Below are 20,032 nucleotides of genomic sequence, written 5' to 3'. Positions count from 1 at the left end.
GGGACTAGAGATGGATGTTATTTCACTATGACGGTGCACAAACTGAGGCCTGATTAGTGTTTGAAAAAAGGTTTCTTGTAAAAGGTTTCGTGTAAAGGTTTCTTTTTAACATTATGCAACCAAAATAAATTTGCATTAAGGTGATACAATTCTGGGTGGTTTGACTTGGGTACCATGGTAATGGATTAGAAAGGTAATGTATGAGATATGTTCAATTTATCTTTGGAAGAAAATTATGTGGCTATGAATTTGTTTTATATAAAGTAGCTACTGATCTGGACAGATTCATATCAAACACCATGTGCAATATTAATATGCTCAATCATAATAGCTTAAATCCTTTATTTGATTTATTAGTTCAAAGTTATATTGTGGAGACAGTTATATTGTTATTTCAAATGATTTTATCCACTTTATTTTACCAGGTCCTTATTTAAAGTATTGTTAAGTTAATGAGTGTTTGAAATACAAATGAATAGAATGTACCTTGAAAGATATGATCAATACAATGTTCTATCAGTCAGCAGAATACTGTATATTGGTTAGTTTTTATTGTATAAACCTGTTGAAGTCAAGGTACCTATCTGCACTGTGTTTTTCTTTTCCTCAAGAAAATGTCATCTTGTTTCCTCAGTCGTTTAAGTTGCTTTATAAATAAAGCCTTGAATGCTCAAGAAGAAAACCTGAGAATAGTTGAGTATTTGAACACACAATATGTATGACATGAATCTCAATGCAACATGAGTACATATGATACAGCCCAATCATAAATGCTGTGTGTGAGTTGTTTCATCATGTCCCGTTACACTGATCAAACAATGTTTAGGGGATTGTTCTTTCTTATTATTTTTAAAGGCAACAACAGAATTCCTTTACATTACAGTTTTTTTTGTTACAGGGGATGAATTGGTTAGTGAGTAAAAGGATAATATGGTGTCATAACCTTTCCAGATGTTCTAGTGCATGTTTGCTTCTGTATTTAAAATGCCTTCAACAATTGCAGTGCGTCTGTCACCCTCACGCTGCCTCACCCCAAGAGAAGTAGATTTAACATTTTAGTCTGATTCAGCCAATGAATAACTCATGTTCTATGATAAAACAGGCAGCACCGTTTTTAAGATGAGGGTGAGAACTAAACTACTGTTGGGATGTTTGTGGATGGACAGGTCAAGCTTTTGTAGTCTGTAATATTCTTCATGACTTACAGCACCGTAGCAGATGCTATATGTATCTAGTGATTACTTATTTCATTTGTTTGTTTGTTTTTGCTTTTTCGAATGCACTCTATTAGCCTCTCATGTTCGCTCTCCTCCCACAGAGAAATGGTTTCCTCTCACAGAGAAATGGTTTCCTCCCACAGAGAAATGGTTTCTTTTCACAGAGAATTGGTTTCCTCCCGCAGTGAAATGGTGTCCTCCCACAGTGAAATGGTGTCCTCCCACAGTGAAATGGTTTTCTCACACAATGAAATGGTTTCCTCCCGCAGTGAAAGGGTTGTCTCCCAGAGTGAAATGGTTTTGTCATTTAGGTTGACTTTTTTCTGCTGACCAAGGAAACAATTGTCTTTTAAGATTAAAGTTAACATGTCTTGCCAGTAAACATTCATGTTATTCGTTTGTCATATTCACTTGGAGAGAAGTGCTGTACTGTAGGAGATGGATGTCTCATCATTTTGCTTCCGTTGCCTGGTGCGTACTGCAGTGTGGGGCCATAGTCACTGCCGGTTGTTCAGCTATACTCTGCCTTTATTTTGCTGTCCTTTTGTATGAAATGTCAGTGTTGCAAATTAGCCTGGCTAACATCACAGATTTGAAGATATTAAGTGAATATACTCAGGTTATATTCCTATCATTCTCTAAGTGAATATACTCAGGTTATATTCCTACCATTCTCTAAGTGAATATACTCAGGTTATATTCCTACCATTCTCTAAGTGAATATACTCAGGTTATATTCCTACCATTCTCTAAGTGAATATACTCAGGTTATATTCCTAAGTGAATATACTCATTATATTCTCTTCTCTAGTGAATATACTCAGGTTATATTCCTATCATTCTCTAAATGAATATACTCAGATTATATTCCTAAGCCATTCTCTTCTCTAAGTGAATATACTTCAGGTTATGTTCCTACCATTTTCTAAGTGAATATACTCAGGTTATATTCCTACCATTCTCTAAGTGAATATACTCAGGTTATATTCCTATCATTCTCTAAGTGAATATACTCAGGTTATATTCCTACCATTCTCTAAGTGAATATAATCAGATTATATTCCTGCCATTCTCTTAGTGAATATACTCAGGTTATATTCCTACCATTCTCTAAATGGATATACTCAGATTATATTCCTGCCATTCTCTTAGTGAATATACTCAGGTTGTATTCCTACCATTCTCTAAGTGATATACTTCAGGTTGTATTCCTACCATTCTCTAAATGAATATACTCAGATTATATTCCAACCATTCTCTAAATTAATATACTCATATTTTATTCCTACAGTTCCATTCTCTAAGTGAATATACTCAGGTTATATTCCTATCATTCTCCAAGTGAATATACTCAGGTTGTATTCCTACCATTCTCTAAGTGAATACATTCAGGTTATATTCCTACCATTCTCTAAATGAATATACATAGATAATATTCATACCATTCTCTAAGTGAATATACTTCAGGTTATATTCCTACCATTCTCTAAGTGAATATACCCAGGTTATATTCCTACCATTCTCTAAGTGAATATACTTCAGGTTATGTTCCTACCATTCTCTAAGTGAATATACTCAGGTTATATTCCTACCATTCTCTAAGTGAATATACTCAGGTTATATTCCTACCATTCTCTAAGTGAATATACTCAGGTTATATTCCTACCATTCTCTAAGTGAATATACTCAGGTTATATTCCTACCATTCTCTCAGTGAATATACTCAGGTTATATTCCTACCATTCTCTACTGAATGTGTGTGTGTTGTGTTTGTCATGTTGTCTCCATTTTTACACTGGTGAACAAATTGGGTGAATACAAAGGTGACAAAGCCCTTGTATATTTTTTGGCATTCCAACATGGTCTCATTTAATTTGAATGATCTATGACTTCCAATCATCCTCAATATTGTTTTTTGGAAAAAAAGGTAACCTGTATTGCAATATGCTAATTTGCTCTAAATGACTCGTGAACGAGGGCACTGCATGTTGACAGGGATTTGCATGTGAGTGTGTGTTTTGGATGTTGTGTGAGTGTGTGTGAATATTGTGTGAGTGTGTGTTTGGATATTGTGTGAGTGTGTGTTTGGATATTGAGTGAGTGTGTGTGTGGATATTGTGTTAGTGTGTGGTTTGATATTGTGTGAGTGTGTTTGGATATGGTGTGAGTGTGTGTGTGGATATTGTGTGTGTTTTGGATATTGTGTGAGTGTGTGTGTGTGGATATTGTGTGAGTGTGTGTTTTTTGATATTGTGTGAGTGTGTGTGTTTTGATAGTGTGAGTGTGTGTGTTTTGATATTGTGTGAGTGTGTGTGTGTGAATATTGTGTTGGTGTGTGTTTGGATATTGTGTGTGTTTTGGATATTGTATGAGTGTGTGTTTGGATATTGTTTGATTGTGTGTGTGGATATTGTATGATTATCTATGTGGATATTGTGTGAGTGTGTGTGTGTGGATATTGTGTGTGTTTGGATATGGTGTGAGTGTGTGTGTGGATATTGTGTGAGTGTGTGTTTTGATATTGTGTGAGTGTGTGTGTTTTGATAGTGTGAGTGTGTGTGTTTTGATATTGTGTGAGTGTGTGTGTGTGTTTTGATATTGTGTGAGTGTGTGTGTGTGAATATTGTGTTGGTGTGTGTTTGGATATTGTGTGTGTTTTGGATATTGTATGAGTGTGTGTTTGGATATTGTTTGATTGTGTGTGTGGATATTGTATGATTATCTATGTGGATATTGTGTGAGTGTGTGTGTGTGGATATTGTGTGTGTTTGGATATGGTGTGAGTGTGTGTGTGGATATTGTGTGAGTGTGTGTTTTGATATTGTGTGAGTGTGTGTGTTTTGATAGTGTGAGTGTGTGTGTTTTGATATTGTGTGAGTGTGTATGTGGATTTTGTGTGTGTGTGTTTTGATATTGTGTGAGTGTGTGTTTGGATATAGCGTGTGTTTTGGATATTGTGCGAGTGTGTCTGTGTGGATATTGTGTGTGTTTTGGATATTGTGTGAGTGTGTGTGTTGGATATTGTGTGTGTGTGTGTGTGTGTGTGTGGATATTGTGTGTTTTGGATATTGTGCGAGTGTGTGTGTTGGGTATTGTGTATTGTGTGAGTGTGTGTGTGTGGATATTGTGTGTGTGTGTGTGTGACTGTGTGTACGGATATTGTGTGAGTGTGTGTGTTGGGTATTGTGTGTGTGTGTGTGTGTGGATATTGTGTGTGTTGGATTTTATGTGACCGTGTGTACGGATATTGTGTGTGTTGGATATTGTGTGAGTGTGTATGTGTGTGTGTGTTGGATATTGTGTGACTGTGTGTACGGATATTGTGTGAGTGTGTGTACGGATATTGTGTGTGTTGGATATTGTGTGACTGTGTGTACGGATATTTTGTGACTGTGTGTACGGATATTGTGTGAGTGTGTGTACGGATATTGTGTGAGTGTGTGTACGTGTATTGTGTGAGTGTGTGTACGGATATTGTGTGAGTGTGTGTACGGATATTGTATGTGTGGATATTGTGTGTGTTGGATATTGTGTGACTGTGTGTACGGATATTGTGTGAGTGTGTGTACGGATATTGTGTGAGTGTGTGTGTGTGTGTGTGTGGATATTGTGTGTGTTGGATATTGTGTGACTGTGTGTACGGATATTGTGTGAGTGTGTGTACGGATATTGTGTGAGTGTGTGTGCATACATTTGCAATGTAACTGTACTACCCATATTGGCAGAGTCTAGATCTGTCAATGCACTTAGCTGTTGCGCCAGATGTCTTTTTAAATAGTTGGTGTATTTATTTACCCGCTTTGATCTAATGTGTTGCCAGGTCTGAATGTTGAGATGACACCTATAGATAATTCATTATATATAACCCTTCAAATGCTGTCGCTTTCACCTCCTGCTTTTGTGACTTCATGTGTGAAGACTTGCCCTTGTGGAATTGCATAAGAAGTGCATAATTGTGTTTTGTCAAACCAATGATGGGATGTGAATAGTCTCCATATGGATGGGGTTTCCTGTGATGTATTATACAGAGCAAAAACTCTTACGCCATTATTTTATCATGTGATTTTGTGGACCTTGAGATTTTCACATCAGAATTTCTTGTTTCATATAGGAGTTGCCTTTGTAATAAACCTGCAGTACAACAACCTGGGCCGAGATCTATCACATCTTTTTTGATGCACCCTTGTTTTGTAACGCCCCACGAAAGGCTTTTTAGGCTCGATGTCGAGACATATCACATATGGCTGAACCCATCATCAGGGATTATAAAACGATGAACATATATGTATCCGTAGCATGTTTTATCCATATAATTATGCTAACGTTGCTATGCAATGGGTTGAACAAGTATGTGTGTCTGACTAAGTAACCATGGAGACAACCAATCCTTTTCATTAGTTGAATACAATATTTTAATCCTCATAGTTTACATTTTATACACAATGTTGTCATTGGTTCTGCAATGAGTCTACAAAAGTCACTTGTGTTTGGCTCAGTAGCAGTATTTGCATCAGCAATCTTTTCATAGTGTGTGACGTGCATGCACCCCATATATGGTAACGATTAGGAATCCGCTTCCCCAATCATGTATTCCTGGCATCGCTCCTAGCTGGTACTGTAGTCCTGGCATCTCTCCTAGCTGGTACTATCTGGATTTCATTGCATTTATTTGCATTTTTGTGACAAACTCTTTGATGCTGTTGTGACTCATGTAACAGCTCATGTTTGTTTGTAGGGGGGGGGACAATTTAGGGGTCAGAGCAGGCCCTAAGACTTGGTCACAGTATAGTATCATTTAAAAACATCACTGAGTGATGGTAATATTCACCCCTCCAGTCTCTTCCCCTGTCCCTGAACACTCCAATGTTGCACTGTCCTGTATGACCGGCATGCCCTCCAACCCTGTCCCTCACCCTGCAAGCCAAGCCCTTTCAAGCCTTCCTAAATGACGCCATGGAACGGCAATTGATTTATTCATGTATATTTGCTCCAGTCAATGTCACATGCTCGTTAGGCAGCACACTTCCTGTAGGAGGCCCCGGAGGTGCAGGAGTGCGGGGCTGCATGCACAAGTAGATGTCTTGGATGCAATGGACGCCTTTTCATTTCAACCACAGAGCGATAAGGACAGCCAAGCGCGAGCTGTGATTGGCAGATAACAAGGATGGATTAAACCTCAGGGTCTTTGCCTCTGCTGAATAATGTGGTCATTTGTTTGAAGAAAGAAAGGCAGAGCGAGGCACTACAGTATAGGGCTGTGTGCAGGCCTCGGACCGCTGCAGAGAAAATACTTATCTGAGATCCCATAGTTTCTCTATGTCAAGATGAGTTCAACAATGGAGAACTGTCCTTGTATTCTCATTAGGCACAGACGTCAATTCAACATCTTTTCCGCGTTGGTTCAACATATTTTAATTGAAATTATGTGGAACAACGTTGATTCAACCAGTGTTTGCCCAGTGGGTTGTGAATAAGTGTACAGTTAGATTGGTAAAATGATGGTGAAAATAATTGTCTTGAGCAGCATTGAAATAAAGAGAGTTGTTTGTAACATAAAATGAATCACTACAATCACTACTTCACATGCTCCATTGAGAGTTCTTGTGTTGCTATGGTGTTTCATACCAGTGAGAGTTATTGTGTTGCTATGGTGTTTCATACCACTGAGAGTTGCTCTGGTGTTGTGGTGTTTCATTCCACTGAGAGTTGTTGTGGTGTTGTGGTGTTTCATACCACTGAGAGATGTGTTGTTGTAGTGGTTCATACCACTGAGAGTTGCTGTGGTGTTGTGGTATTTCATAACACTGAGAGTTGCTGTGGTGTTGTGGTGTTTCATTCCACTGAGAGATTTGTTGTGGTGTTTCATACCACTGAGAGATGTGTTGTTGTGGTGTTTTAATACCACTGAGAGTTGCTGTGGTGTTGTAGTGTTTCATACCACTGAGAGTTGCTGTGTTGTTATAGTGTTTCATACCACTGTGTGGCCATGCTACTAGTCATGTATTTGTGCCTGTAGTGGTGTGTGTTATGATGCTTCAGGGAGGTTGTTGAGCATAGAGAGTACATCAATGATACTTTATGTTCTGGATGTTTTAAAGTGGCCCATGTGGGAAGGTTGTTTTCAGTCGTGTGTATGTTTGCTTTAAAATGTTTTCTGCCTTAAACTAAAAGGTAGTGTTTGCTGCCCTTCATTTTGCTGAGGAACGTTTAAGCATTTCTCAGTTGAGCAGATTTTACCATTACAAATCATTAATAAGTTATGTGTATTGCATTTTCAAGCTTGCAAATTGAATTGTCAGAAGGGGTTGCCTTTCAGAACGTGTTTTCATGATGGAAAACAGTCACTGTTGCAGTCCTGAGAGAAGTGTCAATCATAGGAGCATAAATTAGGATAACATACAACACTAAGTAGATAATCTGCGCTCATGCTGAGTTTAGTTACAAACAAATTTTTGTGCAACATTTTGGTCACAGACCTTTTCTCTCTCATTTACATTAATAGATGTTGTAGTTGATAAATGTTTAATTTGCGAGAATCCTCAGAGTGGGAGTTTGAACTCCTGAAACTGGAATAATCAGAAAGCAAAAAGGGGACAGACATGTCCCTGTTGACAGGCATACACAAACAACATCACAAACACCCTGAGCATCTTTAACGCTCTCTGTGTTGGGGACATGTGACAACAGTGACATGACAGGATGTAATAGTGCTGTTATTCAGGAAGGATTGTGTCTGTCTATCATGGGGGGGGGGGGGGTTGATGTCTGACTAAAAGGGATAAAAGTACTAACAACATATTTTGACTGTGACAATCCCTCAAGTGTTTTATGCATTTCCAAATGACCTCATCAGTCAGGACATGAGTGTGTTCAGAGTGCAGGCTCTCATGTTGTCTGTGTTTATAGGCGTGTGTTGAGAGGTGCCTAGCATATGCATCACCTCACCGCTAGTAGTGTACTGTGTCATGTGATAGGAGACCAGGGCCTATGGAGGGAGACGCTAGTACTGTGTCATGTGATAGGAGACCAGGGCCTTTGGAGGGAGACGCTAGTATGTGATAGGAGACCAGGGCCTTTGGAGGGAGACGCTAGTCCTGTGTCATGTGATAGGAGACCAGGGCCTATGGAGGGAGCCTATTGTTCTTCAAATGGTTTTTATTCTGAGCCTGGCAGTACATTTTAAGCTACAAAATGGTGTTAAACAAAAAATAGCTTGAGTTTGAGTTGTTGTCTCAAAAAAGAATATTGATTCACACATCCTGACTGAAGTTGTCAAAGTAAATGACCTTTTCCACTGTTAAACCCGAAATCCCCTCAAATAAGTGACAAGTTGACAGATTAGCTAACAAAATCCAGTATTACTGTCACTGTGGGACCCAATGTGTGACCCACTGTCCGACCCACTATCCGACCCACTCTATGTCTTTGCATTGCTATATTCTTTTCTCTGTGCTCTAGATGCAGCCTGGTTGACTCTACTCCCACAGCAACCATCACTTTTATGTATGCTATGTTTGGATCATTCAGGCAAAGCTGTTCCTATGATGATATGAAAGATGAATATAGTACAAACAATATTGGGTTACCGTTTTCTTGGAATAAAAACCACTGCATCAGAATATTCCTAATTCAATACCGTCAGTGCTCGCAATAGTTCCAGTAATTGTATTTTCTGTGCAACCCTTTTAGAATGAATCTAAAATCAATACTGTATTTGCAGGAAAAAATATACTTGACAGATAAACCCGGAAAAGGTGACAAACATCTTATCAAAATAGTGAACAAGAAGAGATGCGATGAAATAAACTCTAACCTCTAGAATGTTTATTATTTTCCTCTGAGGTGGATTATTAACATGTGCACAGAATCTAATTGTGCTTTTTGGGATTGAATTCTCACCCAGTGATTTCCCTCCGGAAAAGGAGACTATATATTCAGAATAAAACAATTTGTTGTTACATTTCAATTGGAAATAAATGAATAGATAATAAATGAACCCAAAGAAAAGGCGCAGAGCTTTCACGGGTCTCAGGTCAATCATATATTACCATTCCCGGTGGAGACACATTGTACAACACCATCATGTGAATGTGATATAACATCCTTGGTGCCTTAGTCCTGGAAATGTTTCATCCTTGAGGTGAATGTTGATGCAGGAGGTTATTGTCTGATGGTGCTAATTATATATCTTCTGTATCTAACCTCTGATAAGCACCAGTGCGATTTCATGGCCGTGATGTTCCGATGTTGTGTGAGTGTGTGTGTGGATATTGTGTGAGTGTGTGTTTGGATATTGTGTGAGTGAGTGTGTAGATATTGTGTGTGTTTTTTGGATATTGTGTGAGTGTGTGTGTGGATATTGTGTTAGTGTGTGTGTGGATATTGTGTTAGTGTGTTTTTGGATATTGTGTGAGTGTGTGTGTGGATATTGTGTGAGTGTGTGTTTGGATATTGTGTGAGTGTGTGTGTGGATATTGTGTGAGTGTGTGTGTAGATATTGTGTTAGTGTGTGTGTGGATTTTGTGTTAGTGTGTTTTTGGATATTGTGTGAGTGTGTGTGTGGATATTGTGTGAGTGTGTGTTTGGATATTGTGTGAGTGTGTGTGTGGATATTGTGTGAGTGAGTGTGTAGATATTGTGTGTGTTTTGGATATTGTGTGAGTGTGTGTGTGGATATTGTGTGAGTGTGTGTTTGGATATTGTGTGAGTGTGTGTGTGGATATTGTGTGAGTGTGTGTGTGGATATTGTGTGTTTTGGATATTGTGTGAGTGTGTGTGTGGATATTGTGTGAGTGTGTGTGTGTATTTTGATATTGTGTGAGTGTGTGCGTGGATATTGTATGAGTGTGTTATAGTTGTTATGGATATGATCTCCAGGGACTGATATTCCTAGTTGTTATGGATATGATCTCCAGAGACTGATATTCCTAGTTGTTATGGACATGATCTCCAGAGACTGATATTCCTAGTTGTTATGGACATGATCTCCAGAGACTGATATTCCTAGTTGTTATGGATATGATCTCCAGAGACTGATATTCCTAGTTGTTATGGATATGATCTCCAGAGACTGATATTCCTAATTGTTATGGACATGATCTCCAGAGACTGATATTCCTAGTTGTTATGGATATGATCTCCAGAGACTGATATTCCTAATTGTTATGGACATGATCTCCAGAGACTGATATTCCTAGTTGTTATGGATATGATCTCCAGAGACTGATATTCCGAGGTGTTACGGACATGATCTCCAGAGACTGATATTCCTAGTTGTTATGGACATGATCTCCAGAGACTGATATTCCTAGTTGTTATGGATATGATCTCCAGGGACTGATATTCCTAGTTGTTATGGATATGATCTCCAGAGACTGATATTCCTAGTTGTTATGGATATGATCTCCAGAGACTGATATTCCTAGTTGTTATGGACATGATCTCCAGAGACTGATATTCCTAGTTGTTATGGATATGATCTCCAGAGACTGATATTCCTAGTTGTTATGGATATGATCTCCAGAGACTGATATTCCGAGGTGTTATGGACATGATCTCCAGAGACTGATATTCCTAGTTGTTATGGATATGATCTCCAGAGACTGATATTCCTAGTTGTTATGGATATGATCTCCAGAGACTGATATTCCGAGGTGTTATGGATATGATCTCCAGAGACTGATATTCCTAGTTGTTATGGATATGATCTCCAGAGACTGATATTCCTAGTTGTTATGGACATGATCTCCAGAGACTGATATTCCTAGTTGTTATGGATATGATCTCCAGAGACTGATATTCCTAGTTGTTATGGATATGATCTCCAGAGACTGATATTCCGAGGTGTTACGGACATGATCTCCAGAGACTGATATTCCTATGTGTTATGGATATATGGACATATTCCTAGATGGATATGATCTCCAGAGACTGATATTCCGAGGTGTTACGAACATGATCTCCAGAGACTGATATTCCTATGTGTTATGGAGCTGATCTCCTAATACTGATATTCCTAGTTGTTATGGATATGATCTCCAGAGACTGATATTCCTAGTTGTTATGGATATGATCTCCAGAGACTGATATTCCTAGTTGTTATGGATATGATCTCCAGAGACTGATATTCCTATGTGTTGTGGACATGATCTCCAGAGACTGATATTCCTATGTGTTATGGACATGATCTCCAGAGACTGATATTCCTATGTGTTATGGAGCTGATCTCCTAATACTGATATTCCTATGTGTTATGGACATGATCTCCAGAGACTGATATTCCTATGTGTTATGGAGCTGATCTCCTAATACTGATATTCCTATGTGTTATGGACATGATCTCCAGAGACTGATATTCCTATGTGTTATGGAGCTGATCTCCAGAGACTGATATTCCTATGTGTTATGGAGCTGATCTCCTAATACTGATATTCCTAGGTGTTATGGACATGATCTCCAGAGACTGATATTCCTAGGTGTTATGGACATGATCTCCAGAGACTGATATTCCTAGTTGTTATGGATATGATCTCCAGAGACTGATATTCCTATGTGTTATGGAGCTGATCTCCTAATACTGATATTCCTAGGTGTTATGGATATGATCTCCTAATACTGATATTCCTAGGTGTTATGGACATGATCTCCAGAGACTGATATTCCTAGGTGTTATGGACATGATCTCCAGAGACTGATATTCCTAGGTGTTATGGACATGATCTCCAGAGACTGATATTCCTAGGTGTTATGGACATGATCTCCAGAGACTGATATTCCGAGGTGTTACGGACATGATCTCCAGAGACTGATATTCCTATGTGTTATGGAGTTGATCTCCCAATACTGATATTCCTATGTGTTATGGAGTTGATCTCCCAATACTGATATTCCTATGTGTTATGGAGTTGATCTCCTAATACTGATATTTCTAGGTGTTGTGGACCTGATCTCCAGAGACTGATATTCCTTGGCGTTATGGACCAGGGGCCGTATAAACAAAACATTACTTACGAAAAAACGTAATAAGAATTTAAGGAAAAAAATAGGAAGTCCATTAGGTAGCTCGTAAGCGCAATTCCTCTAAATGTTCTTAGGAATTCATAGTTTTCTTAGGAATTTGTAAATATCTTCTTATGTGGCATCGACATTAGTGATGTGCTTGAAACCAATAAATAAGCCTATGTGACAGGGATGAGAGGATTTGGCCCACTATACTAAAGTGTTGATATTTACATTTTGTTACATTTATTTATCTGCTTTATGTCTCAATATTATTTATTTTATGTTGGCTCGTGAACACTTTATGCACAAAAACAAATTCGATTTTTTTCACACATGTAGCCATCAGACTAGCTATATCAAAACCAAAAATGAATACTCAAGGAATGCGCAATAAAAACTTAAGCAGACAAGAACTTGAAGTGATGGTGGAGAAAATAGCACCAGGAAAATGTTTCTGTTGGGGAGACTTAAAAACTGCGGGGTCACTGCAGAGACCAAAAGGAGATTATGGAGGGCGAGAGTGGCCGAGTCTGTCTCTGCTGTCGGGGGTATCGGAAGGGACAGTGACAGCGCCATAGAAAATAGTGGTCCGACATCAAGTCGGCTTTTCATAGGGCTAGGCGTCCCGCTAGCATGCCATGCCATGTGATTGTTTGAGGACGGCACCCTACATCAAAATATTTTTCCACCGTCACAGGTTTCATAAATTCACAAATATCGATTAAATATTCACTTACTTTTTGAAAATCTTCCTCTGATTTGTCATCCAAAGGGTCCTAGCTAAAACATGTAGTGTCGTTTTGTTAGATAAAATCCTTCTTTATATCCCAACAAGTCTGTTCAGTTGGTGGCATCGATTTGAGTAATCTACCCATTCAACATGCAGAGAAAGGAATCCAGAAATCTACCGCTAAACGAGTCCTCAGATACCCTAAAATGTGATCAAACTATAATATTTCATATGGAAAGAAGTATGTTCAATAGGAAACCAATATTAGCAACTCGCGCATACACAAATTTTCAATACTGTGTCCCAGTACTAAAACTTAGTATTATTCTTACTGGTTTTGGAAGAAACAAGCCTGAAACCTTGAACATGCTGACACCCTGTGGAAGCCATAGGAATTGCATACTGGGAGCTAGATTTAATTATTTCTCTATACTTTCCATTTTAAGAGCATGGGCTCTCCCCCAAAAAATTCTGGTTGGTTTTTCTTTGGATTTTCTCCTACCATATCTGTTATGGTAGGATAAACAATCCTACCATTGTGTTAAAGTCCCCTACATTATTTTAACAATTCTACAACCTTCAAAGTGTTTTGTTTCCAATGGTACCAATTATATGCATATCCTGGCTTCAGGGCCTGAGCAACAGGCAGTTTACTTTGGGCATGGCAGTCAGGCGGAAATTGAAGAAAAAAAAGGACCCTAGCCTGAAGAAGTTTTAAGAAGAAGGGAGCTTAGAGACCATTCATGTGGACCAGCTGGAGGAGAAGGTGTTGTCTATGATAGGAGAGACGGTGGTAGAGGGAATGCACTACCAGTTAGTTAGCTAGCTACGTTAGCTAGATATCGCGTAACGACATTATAGCCAACATAGCTAAAGCCGTTAAGTTAGTCAAGATCTTCTTGGCAAATTGACGAGCTAATGCTAGCTGTTTAACACTTCTAGAATATTGTTATATATTTTTAAATACTAGGTAGCTAAATAATGCATGTTTAATTAGTATTCTTGTTGTATTTGAATGTCCAGTAGCCAACTGTGTCTGTGTAGCAAGAAAATGTTCTTGGTTACAAAAGTATCCATTTGTCACAAGACAAGGGTTTAGCTGTCCTAATGTTAAGTACATTTCCAAGAAGAAATCCTAAAATACTATTTTCAAGAATTCCATCTCTTCTTAACTTTTTTCTTAGGAAGAAACGTTGGGGGAAAATTAAGAACTTTTCCAAGAACTTTATTGAGGAATAGCAACGTTGCTTAACTTTCTTCATAAGCCTGTAGTTAAGGAAAAAATGGCAGTTAAAAATACATTTTGTGAATCTGGCCCCTGATCTCCAGAGACTGGTAATCCTAGGTGTTATGGACCTGATCTCCAGAGACTGGTAATCCTAGGTGTTATGGACCTGATCTCCAGAGACTGGTAATCCTAGGTGTTATGGACCTGATCTCCAGAGACTGGTAATCCTAGGTGTTATGGACCTGATCTCCAGAGACTGGTAATCCTAGGTGTTATGGACCTGATCTCCAGAGACTGATATTCATATTGCTAGGCAACCGATTTAGCTAGCTATCTAGGTAGCAATGGCAATCATGTTAGCATATTTCATACTGAGATTACTGTTCTAAAACATGTTATTTGGTTTTAAAATAATCAATACTGAAACATTCAGATTAAGTTTGTGAGTGAATTAAACATGTTCAATTGCTTTCCCGAGCATATTCTCTCACCACTCTGTTTAAAACAAGGGTTTAGCTATCTTGGAATTAAGAACCAATAAAAAAAACGTTATTTTCAGTAATTAATTCCATCTACTTTTGCTTAAGGAGAAACATAAGAGATAGTACAAGAACATTTCCAATAACATTTTTGAGGAATAGCAACTTTGCTTAACTTTCTTCATAAGTCTATAGTTACTCAAGGAAACAAAACACGAAGCGGATTTAACTTCTTTAGGAAAACAGCCCTAATGTTGGAGACAAACGTCATTATGTTGTCATCCACATGTATTTATTTTCGAAGCTATAGCACACACTATTTGACATACAGAGTTTGATCTGCTTCCTGTTTTTATTTTCGGCATGGAAAGAATACTGCGATACTGGTATCGTCCTAATGCACACATCATTTTAGGCACACAACTACACTGTAAACCATAGACTTTAATATGTAATACAATGTGGGCACTAAGCGGATAAGGTTGTATATCGGGTTAGTGTGTCTGTCCTGCCCCTAGGGCTCTGTGTAGTACTTGTGCATCATCACTGACTGTGGTTTGCCACAATAAGACAGCTTCTTATGCATCACACAGGAAACAGTCTCCTGATAAATCAAGCTTGCTATTGTTGTCTCTCAAAATCCCATCTATTATTAATAAATATACATGAGTTAAAGACAGCTCATTCCATTCTGATGAGATTATTTTCTCTGACTCTGTAATTAAGAGTCCACCACAAACAAGTTGCACATGAATATTATTAAGGGGGTATGTATGTGTGTCTTGGGGAAATCTAGTTCTCAGTTGCATGTTGACGAATGTTCTCGCTTCAGATTCTTCTTGGCATTCTGCAAGGAATTAAACAGTTGTCCTTCAACCTTCAAGCTGTACATTTAATTTACCAGCCATTGAGATGTTTCAAAACCTTGGTTTCCTGTTGACGGTGAACATTGCTCTTTTCGATTTAGACAGTTTTTAAAAGAGGTATTATGTCATGAATTGTGAATGAACATGACACATGATTATGCAAGTGGTCTTCTTGAGGTGCTACCTGGATCCACAATGTGTTGTTTGGAATTCTAACTGATAACAACCTTATTGCATCTTCACTTCCTACATTTCCTCCTATAGCTGTGAAGCTGCATAGAATCATGTTATGTGAGAAGGAGTAGCAGGGCTGGGATCAATTCAGGAAGTTATTTTAATTTAGAATTTAAAAAAAAGAAACTTATGAAATATACAGCTTCACTTTCTCAGTTTTTTGACAAGTCATTGAACATAACTGCATTTTTCACATTTTGAATTGTTACTTAAGATGACTTCCTGAATTAACTGCCTTCAATTGGAATTGACCCCAGCCCAAGTTGACCCCAGCCCAAGTTTAGGGTATTAGACTTTTTGCTTCTTAGCTGGAGTTCTTCTTAGCTGCTTGTTGATTCACACAGCACATAAAGTAGTGTTGAATTACATTTTGACAGCGCATCACCCACAGGACACTGGGTGTGGGTACAATGACACCTTGTTATTCTGTGTTTTGAAGCATAATGAATAAAGGAAGGCTGGTCATGTAGACATGGATTCTGTTTACATGTAACATCTTGTTACTATTGGACTCATATCAATCTTGTGTGCAACGGCTTCCGTGAAGAAGCTAGACTGCATGAATGTTGTCTGACTCTAATATTATTTAATGGACCTCAAGCTGCCCTAGCACGCCTTAATGTAACAGCAACAATGCATGTCCCTTGTGATTGTCCTCAGGCTACAATCTGATAACATTTACAGGGAATGGAGTCCTCCGTTATATCCATGTTCAACATTTAACAGTACAATTGTGCAGCGGCAGGCAGCTGGCATAGGACACTGACAACGCTGCTGTAACAGCAGCAACACCAGCAGGATTACTTTGCAGTTTGATTGTGAGGAGCTGCCAGAGGAATACTGAACCCTTTTCACCCCTGAAGTTTGCCTTTTATTTGGGCTCTTTAATTCGGTTTGAGGTACAGGGGGATTGCAGTGCAGGATTCCTCTATTATTAATAACATCCCCCCCTCTGGCAGGCGGCTGGCCCAGGTTTCACTGGGTGTGAATTATAGTCAATTGGTTGCATAATCAACCCCCACATTAATCATGAATGCCATTCCCCATGGCAACTCTTTTAAATAAATTAGTATTTTTTTTCCTCACAAGAGCAGGCTGGTGTATCTAATGTAGATATATTAATGACTCTTACTGGACTCAAAGACATCAATTCAAATTTGGACACCGGACATCACTGATAGCTTTGATTTACAGTTCATACTCTTACCTACATTTAATATTTTTATGTGGGCTTAGACGACTTTTGAGTGCAAATTCTTCCCCGCTGTAAATTAGACAATGAAAAGAAGCAGGTCTAGCAAACCATGAGAAAGGAATGACAGATGAACCGTCACAGCATAAAATAGAAGTCCCTCTCCGTGGCCTGAGGCTGTGAGAATGTTTCGTGCTGCATATCTATGCAGTGTGTGCAATGTAGTGTAGGACCAGCAGAAGGACAGTGGTTCCTGTCACTCTGATGTCACACACAGAGCCCTTCTGCTGGGGACTGGGCACGGCTCTATCAGTGATGCTCTCTGTCTGTCCTCCTGCGCCTCACCACAAATCAAATCAAATTTTATTGGTCACATACACATATTTCTGTATTAAAGATCGCATTTCCTGCCTGGAGAGTGGAAACGGAGTAAAGTGCCTCTTAAGCTGGTTCAAATGGGTCGTTAGTTTAATCAGGGGGAAAAGCATGGGAGTGACTCAGTCCATTAGGGGATGGCGTTTCTCCCTTTCGGTAACCACAGCGGTCTGATTTGTGCTGTTCCAACAGAAAACACTCTGTTTAGAACGCAGGTTCCTTTGCTCTTTGGCATCCCACATCAAACATTCCTCTGTAAACCCATCAAAAGAGATAAAGATAAAATGAAAACACTGACACCAGAGAGTCATTTAAACTTTAGAAGGTAATTACTCAATGTGTAGTGGTGCTTCAAGAACGGCTGGTATGAGGGTCTTTCTCTCTTTCTCTCTCTCGCTCTCCCTCAGGGGATAGTGCTGTTATATATAGCCTGTGGTGGGTAGGTTAGGTAGAGGATGTTGATTAGGGTAGTGGCAGTGATAGTGATTGGTGCTCACTTCATGCTGAAATGTGATCACAGTCCCAGGCAGGTGATGTTCATCTATCTGTTACTTTGCTACTGTTATCAGGCCCTCAGAATGCTGCAGGGCCTTCCCCTGTTCCATCCCTCTTCTCACTGTTAAATCCCTCCTTATTTAGTCTAATAATGTAGACACGTCTGAAGGCATCTGCTTGTTGGTTTACCCTCTATTTTATCTGTTATACTATCTGACAACTCTTCAGTCAATCTGGAGTCCCTGTGGCTGCTTGTTTTCTATTTCACCTTTATTTAACCAGGTAGGCCAGTTGAGAACAAGTTCTCATTTACAACTGCGACCTGGCCAAGATAAAGCAAAGCAGCATGACAAAAACAACAACACAGAGATACACATGGAGTAAACAAACATACAGTTCAGTAACACAACAGAAAAAATCTGTATACAGTGTGTGCGAATTAAGTAAGGAGGTAAGGCAATAAATAGGCCAGTAGTGGTGAAGTAATTACAATTTAGCAATTTACACTGGAGTGATATATGTGCAGATGAGGATGTGCAAGTAGAAATACTGGTGTGCAAAAGAGCAGAAAAACAAAAACAAATATGGGGATGAGGTAGGTAGTTGGTTGGATGGGCTATTCTACAGATGGGCTGTGTACAGCTGCAGCGATCGGTAAGCTGCTCTAACAGCTGACGCTTATAGTTAGTGAGGGAGATATAAGTCTCCAACTTCAGTGATTGGCAGCAGAGAATTGGAAGAAAAGGCGGCCAAAGGAGGTGTTGGCTTTGGAGATGACCAGTGAAATATACCTGCAGGAGCATGTGCTATGGGTCGGTGTTGCTAAGGGGACAAGTGAGCTGAGATAAGGTGGAGCTTTACCTAGAAAACACTTATAGATGACCTGGAGCCAGTGGGTTTGGCGACTAATATATAGCGAGGACCAGTCAAAGACAGCATCCAGGCCGCAGTGGTGGGTAGTATATGGGGCTTTAGTGAAAAAACAGATGGCACTGTGATAGACTGCATCTAATTTACCGAGTAGAGTGTTGGAGACTATTTTGTAAATTACATCGTCGAAGTCAAGGATCGGTAGGATAGTCAGTTTTACAATGTATGTTTTTCAGCATGACGGAAGGAGGCTTTGTTACGAAATAGGAAGCCGATTCTAGATTTAACTTTGGATTGGAGATGCTTAATGTGAGTCTGGAAGGAGAGTTTACAGTCTAGCCAGATACCAAGGAGTTTATAGTTGTCCACATATTCTAAGTCAGAACCGTCCAGAGTAGTGATGCTAGTTGGGCAGGCGGGTGAGGGCAGAGATCGGTTGAAGAGCATGCATTTCATTTCACTAGCATTTAAGAGCAGTTGGAGGCCACGGAAGGAGTGTTGTATGGTACAGTGTCCAAAGAGTGGCCAGATGTATACAGAATGATGTCGTCTGCATAGAGGTGGATCAAAGAATCACCCTCTGCAAGAGCGACATCATTGATATATACAGAGAAAAGAGTCGGCCCGAGAATTGAACCCTGTGGCACCCCCATAGAGACTGCCAGAGGTCCGGACAACAGGCCTTCCCGATTTGACACACTGAACTCTCTCTGAGAAGTAGTTAGTGAACCAGGCAAGGCAGTCATTAGAGAAACCAAGGCTGTTGAGTCTGCCAATAAGAATACGGTGATTGACAGAGTCGAAAGCCTTGGCGAGGTCGATGAAGATGGCTGCACAGTACTGTCTTTTATTGATGTCGGTTATGATATCGTTTAGGAACTTGAGCATGGCTGAGCATGGCTGAGGTGCACCCATGACCAATCAGATTGCATAGCGGAGAAGGTACAGCGGGATTCAAAATGGTCGTTATCTGTTTGTTCACTTGGCTTTCGAAGACTTTAGAAAGGCAGGGCAGGATGGATATACAGTGGGGAGAACAAGTATTAGAAAAACTGCCGATTTTTGCAGGTTATAGTTACACTTCAACTGTGAGAGACGGAATCTAAAACAAAAATCCAGAAAATCACATGGTATGATTTTTAAGTAATTAATTAGCATTGTATTGCATGACATAAGTATTTGATACATCAGAAAAGCAGAACTGAATATTTGGTACAGAAATACTTGTGTGCGCTGCAGGATTTCAATCCATAACGGCTTAGTGTGTTACTAATGGTTTTCTTTGAGACTGTGGTCCCAGCTCTCTTCAGGTCATTGACCAGGACCTGCCGTGTAGTTCTGGGCT

This window comes from Oncorhynchus masou, chromosome 9, assembly GCF_036934945.1.
Source record: "Oncorhynchus masou masou isolate Uvic2021 chromosome 9, UVic_Omas_1.1, whole genome shotgun sequence".
Taxonomy (NCBI): Eukaryota; Metazoa; Chordata; class Actinopteri; order Salmoniformes; family Salmonidae; genus Oncorhynchus; species Oncorhynchus masou.
Note: the sequence above shows the minus strand (reverse complement) of the source record.